Here is a 16,692-nt window from a genome sequence, read left to right on the forward strand (position 1 = left end):
CCTTACTGATTCTTTTCTCAGTCTTAGGATGTACTTTCATTCTTTCAGTTGAGAGGTCGTCCTTCTTTCCTTTTCTAGGAGCTGGGCGCAAGCACCCTGCTCGACTTGAGCCGTTTCCCATTCTGCCGGGTGCAACGTCTCGCGATCTTTTCTGAAATGAGAGTTAGGACAATCCTACAAAATATACAATAATTTACAAAGCGCTCACCGGTGTTCTCTTTTCTGCTCAGCTCGGGGTCTCCTTTTGCCTTTTTGTTATTTTAGCTTCTTTGTGGTAGCTACCTTATGCCTCACCCCCTCCAGGGGATCTCGGCGGCCCGTCCCCCTTTCAGCTAGGACGGCCTAGGCACCTTCCTCCTTTCAGCTAGGAAGGTCCTTAAAATTCCTCTTTTCTCTTTAAAAGTTAAATTTAGTTCTTTTGGATCTCGTTTTTTTTTTTTTTAGAGATCCTGCCGGACTACGCCAGAATCTGTCAAGGAAATATTTAGCTTAAATTAACTCAGGCGGAGACTTTCAGAAGTGCACTTCGAGAGAATTTATTTTTAAAAAGCGAGATATATCTCGGAGAGCCTGCTTGGACCGTACCAAGGCAAAACTCTGCTGTACAAGCAAATTGTCCCTATCTTTATACAGAAATTGAATACAGAAATAGAAAAGGAATCTTATTCATTAGTCCCGCGAGTACAAAGGTCGTCTCGGGAGGTACACACTCTATCTGTCCTTGCATAGTTTCTCTCTGTTCATAGTCTGATAAGCAGAATAAAAGGAGACTCCCTTTTAATACCAGATGGTCATTTAATTGCATCTCTAAGTTTCAAGGCTAAAAAAGCGTGGCTATTTTTCTAGTCCTATTATTTCTTTAAGCATAACAAAAACAGAATTTAACCCTTCCCTTTTCCATAAGCCATAGATTCATAGATTCTTTCTTCCACACTCAGGACCTGAATATCATCGGACTTTGAATGCTGAAGGAGAAATGTTTGTCTGTTCTGTCTGTGGGAATAGATTTCAAACATCAGTGTGACTGGAGAAGCACTGAGACACACACACCCGAGTGAGATTGTTCCAGTGCACTGACTGTGGAAAGAGCTTTAACCAGTTTCACAGCCTGAAAAAACATCGCACCATTCACAGCGGGAAGAAACCATACATGTGCTGTGTGTGTGGATGAGGCTTCAACTGATCGCCCAACCTGGAGAGACACAATGACACCCACACCACGGAGAAACCGTGGGAATGTGGGGATTGTGGGAAGGGATTCAATTACCCTTCTGATCTGGAAGTTCATCAGTGCAGTCCCACCGTGGAGAGACCGTTCACCTGCTCTGAGTGTGGGAAGAGATTCACTCATTCATACTACCTGCTGATACACCAACGCATTCACACTGGGGAGAGGCCGTTCACCTGCTCCATATGTGGAAAGGGATTCACTCATTCATCTGACCTGCTGACACACCAACGCATTCACACTGGGGAGAGGCCATTCATCTGCTCCACATGTGGGAAGAGATTCAGTACCTCATCCAACCTGCTGGTACACCAGCGAGTTCACACTGGGAAGAGACCGTTCACCTGCTCTGAGTGTGGGAAGGGATTTACTCATTCATCCCACCTGCTGGTACACCAGCGAGTCCACACTGGGGAGAGACTGTTCACCTGCTCGGAGTGTGGGAAGGGATTCACTGTGTCATCCGACCTGCTGACACACCAGCGAGTTCACAAGTGACTGCAGGGGTTAGATTCTGCTGTTGTTGCTGCTTTTATTCACATCCTAATGAACAGTGTTCATTCTGTTAGTTAGTGTTTGTTTCTGCTGATAACCCTTCAACTAGGCAGGAGTTTAATATTTTGATATTTCAAATAACTGTTGTTACTTGATGTCTCCAAGATAAGAGGAGACCAATTAATGACCTGTTTCTGACTGCTCCATTTTTGATTGGGGCAGAGGAGCAGTGAGAGATCGGGGCCCAGGAGCGTCGTGAGGTGAGGGTTCAGGGCCCAGAAGAGGCGAGAGCCCAGGGGCAGCACGGGCCAGCCCACACTGCGATCTATGGATAGTAGGAGCATGTGTGTGCACTAGGTCCGTGCAGCAGAGTCTTGGTTAACCCTTGCCACTGGATCAAGACCGAGCTCTGTCAAGCCCATGTGGTGGCTGGTGTACAACGGCCACCCCATGTTAAAAGAATCCATGCACAGGCATTTTCCACCCTTCAGCATGGAGTTTGGGACCTAGAATGTCAGATTCCTCATTGAAACACTTGTGAACTCATGTATTTTTGGTGTGGAAGTGGGTCATCCTCGATACGAGGGACGGCCTAATACTATACTACCATTTTTGAGCCTTTTCTCCTTTCTGACTCCAGATTATTTCAGTTCTCAGACCTTCGGTTACTCTCCGGGACAAGTCCCAGCTTCCCATACCTTCCAGAGTGCCTCTCCTAGCCTTGATATCCAGGGAAGGTATCGGTAACACGCCCGGGATCACTGAACACAAAACCCAGTCTGTTAATCACTTTCAGTTGCTGGACTTAGTATGTGCCTCACAGCATCTCTCTCACCTTCGATGTGTGATTGGAGCATCACGCCTGCAAACCTGGGTTCAATTTAAATTTGAATCCATTCAGCAATTGTATTTTAAAAAAAAAACTACATACAAGTATACAGATCACATCAAATAATTGGCAATGATTTAGTGTCAACAAGATGAACAAGTAAACACATCACGGCCCACTACTCCAGCTCTATAATCACAGGAGAAAGTCTGTTATCTTTCTCCTCAAGTGATAGAGAAAGATCAGGACTCTAAGAACATCTAGAATCTGTTGTAAATATATTTCAAATCCTCACTGGTACAACCTGTCTATCTCTTTTCAATTGAAGTGAATGGAAGATGAGGAGGGGTTAGAGAGTAGGGGTGAAAGAGGAAATGGGGGTGAGGAGGGTTGGAGAGGAGGGAGGGGGTTTGGAGAGTAGGGGTGAAAGAGGAGTTGCGGTGAGGGGTTTGGAGAGTTGGGGTGAGGGGGGTTGGAGAGTAGGGAGGGGGATTGGAGAGTTGGGGTTAAAGAGGAGTTGGGGTGAGGGGTTTGGAGAGTTGGGGTGAGGGGGGTTGGAGAGTAGGGAGGGGGATTGGAGAGTTGGGGTTAAAGAGGAGTTGGGGTGAGGGAGGGTTGGAGAGAAACATAGAAAATAGGTGCAGGAGTAGGCCGTTCGGCCCTTCGAGCCTGCACCACCATTCAATAAGATCGTGGCTGATCATTCAACACAAGACCACTTTCCTGCTTTCTCACCATACCCCTTGATCCCTTTAGCCGTAAGGGCCATATCTAACTCCCTCTTGAATATATCTCACGAACTGGCCTCAACAACTTTCTGCAGTAGAGAATTCCACAGGTTAACAACTCTCTGAGTGAAGAAGTTTCTCCTCATCTCGGTCCTAAATGGCTTACTCCTTATCCTTAGACTATGGCCCCTGGTTCTGGACTTCCCCAACATCGGGAACATTCTTCCTGCCTTTAACCTGTCCAATCCCGTCAGAATTTTATATATTTCGATGAGATCCCCTCTCATTCTTCCAAACTCCAGTGAATACAGACACAGTCGATCCAGTCTCTCCTCATATGACAGCCCAGCCATCCCTGTACTCCTTCAATAGCAAGAATGTCCTTCCTCAGATTAGGAGACCAAAACTGAACACAATATTCCAAGTGAGGCCTCACAAAGGCCCTGTACAACTGCAGTAAGATCTCCCTGTTTCTATACTCACATCCCCTAGCTATGAAGGCCAAAGTGCCATTTGCTTTCTTCACCGCCTGCTGTAGCTGCATGTCAACTTTCAATGACTGATGTACCATGACACCCAGGTCTCATTCCACCTCCCCTTTTCCTAATCTGCCACCATTCAGCTAATATTCTGCCTTCCTGTTTTTGCCACCAAAGTGGATAACCTCACATTTATCCACATTAGACTGCATCTGCCATGCATTTGCCCACTCACCTAACCTATCCAAGTCACCCTGCAGCCTCCTCACAGCTCACACTGCCACCCAGCTTAGTGTCATCTGCAAAGTTGGAGATATTACACTCAATTCGTTCATCTAAATCATTGATGTATATTGTAAATAGCTGGGGTCCCAGCACTGAGCCCCGTGGCACCCCACTAGTCACTGCCTGCCATTCTGAAAAGGATCCTTTTATCCCGACTCTCTGCTTCCTGTCTGACAACCAGTTCTCTATCCACGTTAATACATTATCTCCAATACCATATGCTTTAATTTTGCACACTAATCTCTCGTGTGGGACCTTATCAAAAGCCTTTTGAAAGTCCAAATACACCACATCCACTGGTTCTCCCTTGTCCACTCTACTAGTTACATACTCAAAAAATTCTAGAAGATTTGGCAAGCATGATTTCCTTTTCATAAATCCATGCTGACTTGGACCGATCCTGTCACTGCTTTCCAAATGCGCTGCTATTTCATCTAAATAATTGATTCCAACATTTTCCCCACCGCCGATGTCAGGCTAACCGGTCTCTAATTCCCTGTTTTCTCTCACCCTTCTTTTTTAAAAAGTGGTGTTACATTAGCTACCCTCCAGTCCATAGGAACTGATCCAGAGTCGATAGACTGTTGGAAAATGATCACCAATGCATCCACTATTTCTAGGGCCACTTCTTTAAGTACTCAGGGATGCAGACTATCAGGCCCTGGGGATTTATCGGCCTTCAATCCCATCAATTTCCCTAACACAATTTCCTGACTAATAAGGATTTCCTTCAGTTCCTCCTTCTCACTAGACCCTCAGTCTCCTAGTATTTCCAGAATGTTATTTGTGTCTTCCTTCCTGAAGACAGTGCCAAAATATTTGTTCCATTGGTCTGCCATTTCATTGTTCCCCATTATAAATTAAACTGATTCTGACTGCAAGGGACCTACGTTTGTCTTCAATTTCAGGGGTGAAACAGGAGTTAGGCTGAGGGGGCGGTGTTGGAGAGTAGGGATGAAAAAGGAGTTGAGGTTAGGGAGTTGGAGAGTACTAGTGAAAGAAGAGTTGGGGTGGAGGGTGAATGGAGAGGAGATGTAACGTAGGAAATGCCGCAGCCAATTTGTGAACAGCAAGATCCCATAAACAGCAATGTAATGATGACAAGATAATCCATTCTCAGTGATGTTAGTTGAGGGATACACATTGGCCAGGACACCGTGGAGAACTCCACCTGATCTTCCTCAGAATCGTGGCCGTGGGATCTTTTACATCCAACTTAGGGACTAGACAGGGCATTGGTTCAATGTCTCCTCTGAAAGATGGCACCTCTGACAGTGCAGCACTCCCTCTGTATTGGCACCTGGAGTCTCGGCCTAGATTATGGGCTCGGGTCTCTGGATTGGGAATTGAACCCCCGATCCCCAGACTCAGGGCCGAGAGTGGTACCACTGAGCCAAGGCTGACATGATCTGTTCCCTGTTCCCATTACACTAGACCGTGCCTGTGTTATTACACTAACCCCACCCATTCTTACTGCAGTGGACCTTCACTGTGTTATTAGACATTCGGCAAAGCATTTACTACAACAACAAAACAACCAGAACTTACATTAATATAGCGCCTTTAATGCAGTGAAACATCCCAGAGTGCTTAACAAAATCGATTCAATAAGAAAACATTTTTGACACAGAGCCACAGAGAAAGATATCAGGACAGATTCTCAAAAGTTTGATCGAAGAGGTAGTTTTTAAGAAGAATCTTGAAAGAGGAGGTGGAGATTTAGGGGGAATTCCAAAACTTAGAGCCTCGGCAGCTGAAGGCACGGCCGCCAATGGTGGAGCGATTAAAATCGGGGATGACCAAAAGGACAGATTTGGAGGAGCAGAGAATTCGTTGGGTTGTGGGGCTGGAGGAGATTACAGAGATAGGGAGGGGCGAGGTCATGGAGAGTTTTGAAACCAAAGATTATAATTTTAAAATTGAGGATTTGCTTAACCGGGCGCCAATGTAGGTCAGTGAGCACAGGGGTGATGGGTGAATGAGAATATAGCAATAGGCTCTGACTTGCACACACTATTAGATGAGACCCAATCTTTGTTTGAGTGCACTAGATATTGCCTGTGTGATCATCACACTAGATCCAGCCTTGTGTTCAGTATAACACTAGAGTCTGCCTCGTTATTATTGGATCCAGCACTGTCTTTGTTACTCTCACAGTGGGCCATGCATTTGCTGTTATTAATATGGACCCTGTCTCCACTCTTATTGTACGAGACCCTGTCTCTGGAATTGTTACACTAGACCTGGCCTCTGCGATGATTGGAAAATAACCTGCCCTTGTTGTTCCAGTTCTAGTGCACGTCTCTATTATTATAACTATAGATCTTGTCTCTGTTGTATTCAGTAGAGTATGTATTGTTCTGGTATTGTTAAAGTAGACCCGGCTTCTGTGAGTGTCACACTATCACCTCTTTCAGTTATTGCAAAAAAACTGTTTCAATTATTAAAGACTTGTTTCTAGTGTAAAACTAGGCCTTGTCTCAGTTATCAATGCACTATACCCTGTCTCTGTTTATATTACCCTAAACCCTGTCTGTTTATATTACACCAGACCCTGTCCCTGTTTATATTACACTATACCCTGTCTCTGTTTATATTACACTAGACCCTGTCTGTTTATATTACACTAGGCCCTGTCTCTGTTTATATTACCCTAGACCCTGTCTGTTTATATTACACTAGGCCCTGTCTCTGTTTATATTACACTAGACCCTGTCCCTGTTTATATTACACTAGACCCTGTCTCTGTTTATATTACACTAGGCCCTGTCTCTGTTTATATTACCCTAGACCCTGTCCCTGTTTATATTACACCGGACCCTGCCCCTGTTTATATTACACTAGACCATGTCCCTGTTTATATTACACTAGACCATGTCCCTGTTTATATTACACTAGACCATGTCCCTGTTTATATTACACTAGACCATATCCCTGTTTATATTACACTAGGCCCTGTCTCTGTTTATATTACCCTAGACCCTGTCTGTTTATATTACACTAGGCCCTGTCTCTGTTTATATTACACCGGACCCTGTCCCTGTTTATATTACACCGGACACTGTCCCTGTTTATATTACATAGGACCCTGTCTCTGTTTATACTGCACTCGGCCCTGTCTCTGTTTATACTGCACTCGGCCCTGTCTCTGTTAATACTGCACTCGGCCCTGTCTCTGTTTATACTGCACTAGACCCTGTCTCTGTTTATACTGCACTAGACCCTGTCTCTGTTTATACTGCACTAGACCCTGTCTCTGTTTATACTGCACTCGGCCCTGTCTCTGTTTATACTGCACTCGGCCCTGTCTCTGTTTATACTGCACTCGGCCCTGTCTCTGTTTATACTGCACTCGGCCCTGTCTCTGTTTATACTGCACTCGGCCCTGTCTCTGTTTATACTGCACTCGGCCCTGTCTCTGTTTATACTGCACTCGGCCCTGTCTCTGTTTATACTGCACTCGGCCCTGTCTCTGTTTTTTGACACTCGACCATGTCTTAGTTATTGCGGCACTAAACAATGTCCACAAATATTGGCAATGGTTTGGGAGGAAACAGTGAAAGTAACAGTCAAGAAACAGAAGACTGGAGACAGAAATAGAGCAAATTTCGCTGGATAGTTGCAAGTGTTGCATTCCTTTCCAAACGAAGGATAGAACCAGTGAGAGAATAAGAGATTTATTAACCTCACGGCAGGTTTAGGTACAGCTTCACTTTTACCATCACTGGCACCAATCATCACACACCGGAGGTAAATCTCAGGAGCTTCTGTGTGATGGTGAGGTGATCACTGAACAATAAAGCTCAGAGACTGGTGGGGGGTTGCTCATTATCCTCGGTGTGATTTAATCCCCTTTCCCACTGAATACTGCGGACAGATATGGTCACCTTGGTAACAGAATGGTCAGTGTGACATCACTTTCTAAACAAGAGACATACAAGACAATGGGTTATCAATCAATGGTAAAGGTATTAAACACTCTGCAATTACATTTTACATAAAAGGAAATACAATGCTGGAAAAGAATTGCTGAAGAGAATAATTTATCTCTGGGGAATTGACTAGCAAACATTAAGAATGATGTGTTTTGTTTACACACACACACACAAATATATATATTATAGCAAAGACAGTGTGTGTGCTCTTTTCCATTCTTCTGCTACACCCGAGGTGTTATACTTTCTGTCGCCCTGACCAAGATGGCGGAAGCTGAGTCCGCTCCCCTGCCCTGACCAAGGTGGCGCCCACTGAGCCCGCTTTCCCGGGCGCTCACTAACTGGGCCTGGAACCGGAGGGCAAATACAGGGCCTGCAGGCTGTGATTCGGGGCCTGGGGCTGAGCCCGGATGTGTGTGAAGCGGATGGTGCGGAGTGTTGTCTCTTGGGCCTGGGCCCGCACTCGGTGTGTGTGAAGCCCACGTCCCCCCCGGGGTTTATTAACCCATGGAACTATTTGTGCTGCACTTTTTTGACTGACAGGCAACAAGCCCCGCCCCCTCAGAGAACTGTGGAAGTTGGGTCATTGAATAAATTTAAGACAGAAATAGACAGTTTCTTAACCAATAAAGTAATAATGGGTGATGGGGAGCGGGCAGGGAAGAGGACCTGAGTGCATGATTGGATCAACCATGATCGTATTAAATGACGAAGCGGGCTCGAGGGGCCATTTGGCCTACTCCTGCTCCTATTTGTTATGTTCTTTATGTCAAGCTCCCGCCCCCCCATCTCCCCCCCGCCTCCCGGACCAAATCATTCCATGCAGATGGTGCCGAGAAGCAGGACTGGGGAGGCATGCACTGTGACTGGGGTAAGGCACTTTGGCTGTGGGAGGCATGCACGTGGACGGGGGTAAGGCACTTTGGCTGGGGGGGCATGCATTTGGACTGGGGTAAGGCACTTTGGCTGGGGGGGGCATGCATTTGGACTGGGGTAAGGCACTTTGGCTGGTCCTTGCTGACTTCTGGGCAGCTCTGTCCTGTGTTGCTTCAGGAAGTCAAAGTGGATCAAGTTACAATTTGCAAAGTCAGTGCGACCTTGCGATGGGCTGTTCCAGTTACACATTCCTGTGAAACTTCAGGTTGTGGCTTATCCTCCAAGGGGACCAATTAAAGACAAAGGGAGGAGCATGGTGGCCATTTTTGCAGTACAAATAAGCGCGTCCTTTATTAACCTGCTCCCTCCCTCCGCCCATCTTTCACCCGCTGCCTCACCCACTGCGCATGCTCAGCTCACACTGCCCGGCTGATTGATGGCAGCTCCCGACCAATAGAAGAGCGGGGGCGGAGCTGGAGGAATGGGCAGGCAGTTGGCCATCCAACCAATTGGAGTGTGTGTGGGCCGGGGCTTGTGACCCCCGATGGATGTGGCTGAGCCCGGATCTACCTCATTGGCTTAAACTCTGCCCCATTGTTAAAGCTGGTTTCTCTCAAATTGCAGGAGGATACTGGACCTTTCTGTTGTGATTTTAAACAGATAGAACCCTGTGAGGTGGAGCAAACATTGCAGCATTTGGTAGTGAAATGGATTAATTCAGGCCGGACAGTGGGTATTATTTCAGGAAATAACACAGTGTAGTTGTTTCTGTTTAAACAGATGGAACCCTGTCGTGGAACAACCATGCTTCTCATGTCCTGGTCAACCATGTGCGCAACAAGTGTCGTCATCTGGAGGAGCTCAAGCTCCGGGTTTCGGAGCTTGAGCAGCAGCGAGTGTCACTGCATCTGTGAGACTGAGAGCTGCGTGGCTAGCACCTTCCAGGAGGTCATCACCTCGCAGCATAAGAGTATGCAGGCAAAAGAGGGAATGGGTGACTGCCAGACAGACATGGAGGACCAGGCAGGTAGTGCAGGAGACCTCGAGTGCATCTCACTCTCTATACTGGTGGTTCCTCAGGGAGTACAGTCAAGTCCAAGGCTTCATGGGTGGCTCAACTGTATGGGAGAGGGGGGAGGTGCACGGTTAGGAAGGCAATATTGAAAGGGGCTTCAATAGTTCCGGGGACAGACAGGCCTTTCTGCGGCCGCTGACATAACTCCAGGACGGTAGGTTGTCTTCCTGGTGCCAGAGTCAGGGATGTCATTGAGAGGCTGCAGGACATTCTGAGGGGCGAGTGTGAACAGCCAGATTCCTGAGGGGGTGGGGACTGTACAAGCCGGATAAGGTCACATCTCAACAACGCCGGTACCCTTACCTCCCTGGGGGTTTGCTAATACAGTTGGGGAGGGTTTAAACTTGCTTGGCAGGGGGATGGGAACCTGAGTGTAGATTCAGAAGGGAGAGAAGCAAAGCTTGGAAATGGGAACAGAAAATTCCTCAATGAGTTTGGTAGGCAGAGGCTAGAATATCAACCACAAAGGAGTTTGACAGTGCTTAATGGTACACACTTCAATGCAAGAAAGACTAGGGAATAAGGCAGATAAGCTGAGGTGTTGTTACAGCAGTGAGGAGGGATGATATGTTGGCAGGATCATCAAATGAGGCCATATGTGTTGAACTGATAAACAAAAAAGGGGCAATCACAATGTTGGGAGTGTACTATAAACAGTCAGAGGGAGATAGAAAAGCAAATATGTAGGAACATTTGAGAATTAGGCAGCAATAGTCGGAGATATCAACTACCACAGAATCAGAGAAATTTATGGTACAAAAGGAGGCCACTCAGCCCACTGTGTTTGTGCCGGTCAAGAAAGAGCTATCCCGCCTAATCCCACTTTCCAGCTCTTGCTCCACAGCCTTGTAGGTTATGACACTTCCAGTGCATATCTAAGTATGTTTCAAATGTTGTGAGGGTTTCTGTGTCTACCACCCTTTCAGGCTATGAGTTCCAGAGCCCCACCACCCTCTGTGTGAAAAGTTTCTCCTCAACTCTCCTCTAAAGCTTCTACCAATTACTTTAAATCTGTGCCCCCTGGTAATTGACCTCTCTGCAAAGGGAAATAGGTCAGTTCAGAGAAGGTTCACGAGGTTGATTTCGGAGAAGGGGTTGTCATGTGAAGATAGGTTGAGCAGGTTGGGCCTATACTCATTGAGTTTAGAAGAATGAGAGGTGATCTTATTGAAACGTGTAAGATTCTGAGTAGGCTTGACAGGGTTGATGCAGAGAGGATGTTTCCCCTCATGGGGGAATCTAGAACTAGGAGGCATAGTTTCAGAATAAGGGGTCGCCCATTCAAAACGGAAATGAGGAAGAATTTCACTCTCGGAGGTTCGTGAATCTTTGGAATTCTCTACCCCAGAGAGCTGTTGAGGCTGGGTCATTGAATATATTTAAGGTGGGGATAGACAGATTTTTGAATGATAAGGGAGTGAAGGGTTATGGGGAGTGGGAAGGGAAGTGGAGTTGAGGCCAAGATCAGATCAGCCATGATCTTATTGAATGGTGGATCAGGCTCGTGGAGCCAGATGGCTTATTCCTGCTCCTATTTGTTTGTCTTATAGAAACATCGAAAATAGGTGCAGGAGCAGGCCATTCAGCCCTTCTAGCCTGCACCGCCATTCAATGAGTTCATGGCTGAACATGAAACTTCAGTACCCCCTTCCTGCTTTCACGCCATACCCCTTGATCCCTCGAGTAGTAAGGACTTCATCTAACTTCCTTTTGAATATATTTAGTGAATTGGCCTCAACTACTTCCTGTGGTAGAGAATTCCACAGGTTCACCACTCTCTGGGTGAAGAAGTTTCTCCTTATCTCAGTCCTAAATGGCTTACCCCTTATCCTTAGACTGTGACCCCTGGTTCTGGACTTCCCCAACATTGGGAACATTCTTCCTGCATCCAACCTGTCCAAACCCGTCAGAATTTTAAACGTTTCTATGAGGTCCCCTCTCACTCTTCTGAACTCCAGTGAATACAAGCCCAGTTGATCCAGTCTTTCTTGATAGGTCAGTCCCACCATCCCGGGAATCAGTCTGGTGAATCTTCGCTGCACTCCCTCAATAGCAAGAATGTCCTTCCTCAAGTTAGGAGACCAAAACTGTACACAATACTCCAGGTGTGGCCTCACCAAGGCCCTGTACAACTGTAGCAACACCTCCCTGCCCCTGTACTCAAATCCCCTCGCTATGAAGGCCAACATGCCATTTGCTTTCTTAACCGCCTGCTGTACCTGCATGCCAACCTTCAATGACTGATGTACCATGACACCCAGGTCTCGTTGCACCTTCCCTTTTCCTAATCTGTCACCATTCAGATAATAGTCTGTCTCTCTGTTTTTACCACCAAAGTGGATAACCTCACATTTATCCACATTATACTTCATCTGCCACGCATTTGCCCACTCACCTAACCTATCCAAGTCACTCTGTAGCCTCATAGCATCCTCCTCGCAGCTCACACTGCCACCCAACTTAGTGTCATCCGCAAATTTGGAGATACAACATTTAATCCCCTCGTCTAAATCATTAATGTACAATGTAAACAGCTGGGGCCCCAGCACAGAACCCTGCGGTACCCCACTAGTCACTGCCTGCCATTCCGAAAAGTACCCATTTACTCCTACTCTTTGCTTCCTGTCTGACAACCAGTTCTCAATCCACGTCAGCACACTACCCCCAATCCCATGTGCTTTAACTTTGCACATTAATCTCCTGTGTGGGACCTTGTCGAAAGCCTTCTGAAAGTCCAAATATACCACATCAACTGGTACTCCTTTATGTTCGTATGTCATTCCTATCCACTCCATCTGGGAGCCTTATAATTTTGTACACAATTAAGCCTACCCTCAGCCACCACTCTTCCAAAGAAAACAACACCAGCCCACCCAAACTTTCTTCATAGCTCAAATTCTTCAGTCCAGTTAACATCCTCGTAAATCTCCTTTGTACCCTCTCCAGTGCAATCACATCGTTCTGGGGACTGGGAGAAATTTAGAACTCAGCAGAGGAGGACAAAGGGTTTGATTAGGGCAGGGAAAATGGAGTACGAGAAGAAGCTTGCAGGGAACATTAAGGCGGATTGCAAAAGTTTCTATAGGTATGTAAAGAGAAAAAGGTTAGTAAGACAAACGTAGGTCCCCTGCAATCAGAATCAGGGGAAGTCATAACGGGGAACAAAGAAATGGCAGACCAATTGAACAAGTACTTTGGTTCAGTATTCACTAAGGAGGACCCAAACAACCTTCCGGATATAAAAGTGGTCAGAGGGTCTATTAAGGAGGAGGAACTGAGGGAAATCTTTATTAGTCGGGAAATTGTGTTGGGGAAATTGATGGGATTGAAGGCCGATAAATCCCCAGGGCCTGATGGACTGCATCCCAGAGTACTTAAGGAGGTGGCCTTGGAAATAGCGGATGCATTGACAGTCATTTTCCAACATTCCATTGACTCTGGATCAGTTCCTATCGAGTGGAGGGTAGCCAATGTAACCCCACTTTTTAAAAAAGGAGGGAGAGAGAAAGCAGGGAATTATAGACCGGTCAGCCTGACCTCAGTAGTGGGTAAAATGATGGAATCAATTATTAAGGATGTCATAGCAGCGCATTTGGAAAATGGTGACATGATAGGTCCAAGTCAGCATGGATTTGTGAAAGGGAGATCATGCTTGACAAATCTTCTGGAATTTTTTGAGGATGTTTCCAATAAAGTGGACAAAGGAGTACCAGTTGATGTGGTATATTTGGACTTTCAGAAGGCTTTCGACAAGGTCCCACACAGGAGATTAATGTGCAAAGTTAAAGCACATGGGATTGGGGGTAGTGTGCTGACGTGGATTGAGAACTGGTTGTCAGACAGGAAGCAAAGAGTAGGAGTAAATGGGTACTTTTCGGAATGGCAGGCAGTGACTAGTGGGGTACCGCAGGGTTCTGTGCTGGGGCCCCAGCTGTTTACATTGTACATTAATGATTTAGACGAGGGGATTAAATGTAGTATCTCCAAATTTGCGGATGACACTAAGTTGGGTGGCAGTGTGAGCTGCGAGGAGAATGCTATGAGGCTACAGAGTGACTTGGATAGGTTAGGTGAGTGGGCAAATGCGTGGCAGATGAAGTATAATGTGGATAAATGTGAGGTTATCCACTTTGGTGGTAAAAACAGAGAGACAGACTATTATCTGAATGGTGACAGATTAGGAAAAGGGAAGGTGCAACGAGACCTGGGTGTCATGGTACATCAGTCATTGAAGGTTGGCATGCAGGTACAGCAGGCGGTTAAGAAAGCAAATGGCATGTTGGCCTTCATAGCGAGGGGATTTGAGTACAGGGGCAGGGAGGTGTTGCTACAGTTGTACAGGGCCTTGGTGAGGCCACACCTGGAGTATTGTGTACAGTTTTGGTCTCCTAACTTGAGGAAGGACATACTTGCTATTGAGGGAGTGCAGCGAAGATTCACCAGACTGATTCCCGGGATGGTGGGACTGACCTATCAAGAAAGACTGGATCAACTGGGCTTGTATTCACTGGAGTTCAGAAGAGTGAGAGGGGACCTCATAGAAACGTTTAAAATTCTGACGGGTTTGGACAGGTTGGATGCAGGAAGAATGTTCCCAATGTTGGGGAAGTCCAGAACCAGGGGTCACAGTCTAAGGATAAGGGGTAAGCCATTTAGGACCGAGATAAGGAGAAACTTCTTCACCCAGAGAGTGGTGAACCTGTGGAATTCTCTACCACAGGAAGTAGTTGAGGCCAATTCACTAAATATATTCAAAAGGGAGTTAGATGAAGTCCTTACTACTCGGGGGATCAAGGGGTATGGCGTGAAAGCAGGAAGTGGGTACTGAAGTTTCATGTTCAGCCATGAACTCATTGAATGGCGGTGCAGGCTAGAAGGGCTGAATGGCCTGCTCCTGCACCTATTTTCTATGTTTCTATGTTTCTATGTTCCTGTAATGTGGGGACCAGAACTGTGCAAGTACTCTACCTAACCGTGGCCTAACTTGTATTTTACACAGTCTGAGCATAACCTCCAGAATCTGGAACTTACTACCTGAAAGAGTGCTGGAGACAGAAACCCTCATTGCATTTACAAAATTACTTGGATATGCATTTGAAGTGCCATAACCTACAGGGCTACGGACCAAGAGCTGCAAAGTGGGATTAGGCTGGATAGCTCTTTTTCAGCCACACAGACACGATGGGCCAAATGGCCTCTTTCTGTGTTGTAAACTGCTATGATTCCATGACACCAATCTCCTCGTGTCTGATATAAACCAACCCCACAGTCACTGACACCAATCTCCTCGTGTCTGATATAAACCAACCCCACAGTCACTGACACCAATCTCCTCCTGTCTGATATAAACCAACCCCACAGTCACTGACATCAATCTCCTCCTGTCTGATATAAACCAACCCCACAGTCACTGACACCAATCTCCTCCTGTCTGATATAAACCAACCCCACAGTCACTGACACCAATCTCCTCCTGTCTGATATAAACCAACCCCACAGTCACTGACACCAATCTCCTCCTGTCTGATATAAACCAACCCCACAGTCACTGACACCAATCTCCTCCTGTCTGATATAAACCAACCCCACAGTCACTGACACCAATCTCCTCCTGTCTGATATAAACCAACCCCACAGTCACTGACACCAATCTCCTCCTGTCTGATATAAACCAACCCCACAGTCACTGACACCAATCTCCTCCTGTCTGATATAAACCAACCCCACAGTCACTGACACCAATCTCCTCCTGTCTGATATAAACCAACCCCACAGTGATTGACACCAATCTCCTCCTGTCTGATATAAACCAACCCCACAGTCACTGACACCAATCTCCTCCTGTCTGATATAAACCAACCCCACAGTCACTGACACCAATCTCCTCTTGTCTGATATAAACCAACCATCATCATAAAAGTCAGTCTCTTGGAGTTGAGGATGACTTGCTTCCACATTAAAAATTAGATCTCAGTTGTCTGTTAAGTCCAATGCGGGAGCTCCAGTCTCTGTCGCAGGTTGGTCAGACGGTGGTCGAAAGTACGTTGGTTGAAGTGTCGGTTTGTTGCAGTACATGGGTTGTTGTTTGCTCCTTCCGCCGTATGCGCTTGGTCTCTGCTTACTCCTGGTGATGAGACTCAAAGTGTTCAATGCCCTCACGGACTATTCTCTTCCATTTTCAGTGATCTTGTGCCAGGGATTCCCAGGTGTCGGTGGGGATGTTGAACTTCTTCAAAGAAGCCTTGAGGGTGTCCTTGAAGCGTTTCCTTTGCCCCCCTGGGGCTCGCTTGCCGTGTCGAAGCTCCAAGTAGAGTGCTTGCTTTGGGAGTCTCGTATCGGGCATATGGACAATGTGGCCCGTCCATTGTAGCTGATCGAGCGTGGTCAATGCTTCAATGCTGAGGATGTTGGCCTGCGTGAGGATATTGATGCACCTATCCTAGCAATGTATTTGCAGGACCTTTCACAGGCAACGCTGATGGTATTTCTCCAGTGCTTTGATGTGCCTACTGTATAGTCCATGTCAGAGAAGCACATATGAGGGCAGGTATCACTACTGCTTTGTAGACCATGAGCTTTGTGCCGCTTTTAAGGTTCTGGTCTTCAAACACTCTATTCCTTAGGCGACCAAAGGCTGCACTGGCACACTGAAGGTGGTATTGGACCTAGTTATCAAAATCTGTCCTTGTTGACAGTAGGCTCCCGAGGTATGAAAAATGGTCCTAATTGTTCAAGACCTCAGCATGGATTTTGATAATTGGG

At 46.5% G+C, this 16,692-nt stretch overlaps 1 long non-coding RNA gene across 2 annotated transcripts in view; it reads left to right on the forward strand.

Moving 5' to 3' along the window:
• Positions 1-16,692, forward strand: part of LOC139273806 (uncharacterized) — a 33,870-nt gene extending 17,178 nt beyond the window's left edge. Inside the window, exon 5 of one of the 2 annotated variants that reach the window (XR_011595375.1) lies at positions 16,113-16,692. This is a non-coding gene — a long non-coding RNA (uncharacterized lncRNA). Of the gene's footprint in view, positions 1-938; positions 2,924-16,112 lie in introns of those variants that run through there. The other variant, XR_011595372.1, reaches the window with a different exon arrangement.

Source organism: Pristiophorus japonicus, chromosome 9 (assembly GCF_044704955.1).
Source record: "Pristiophorus japonicus isolate sPriJap1 chromosome 9, sPriJap1.hap1, whole genome shotgun sequence".
Taxonomy (NCBI): domain Eukaryota; kingdom Metazoa; phylum Chordata; class Chondrichthyes; family Pristiophoridae; genus Pristiophorus; species Pristiophorus japonicus.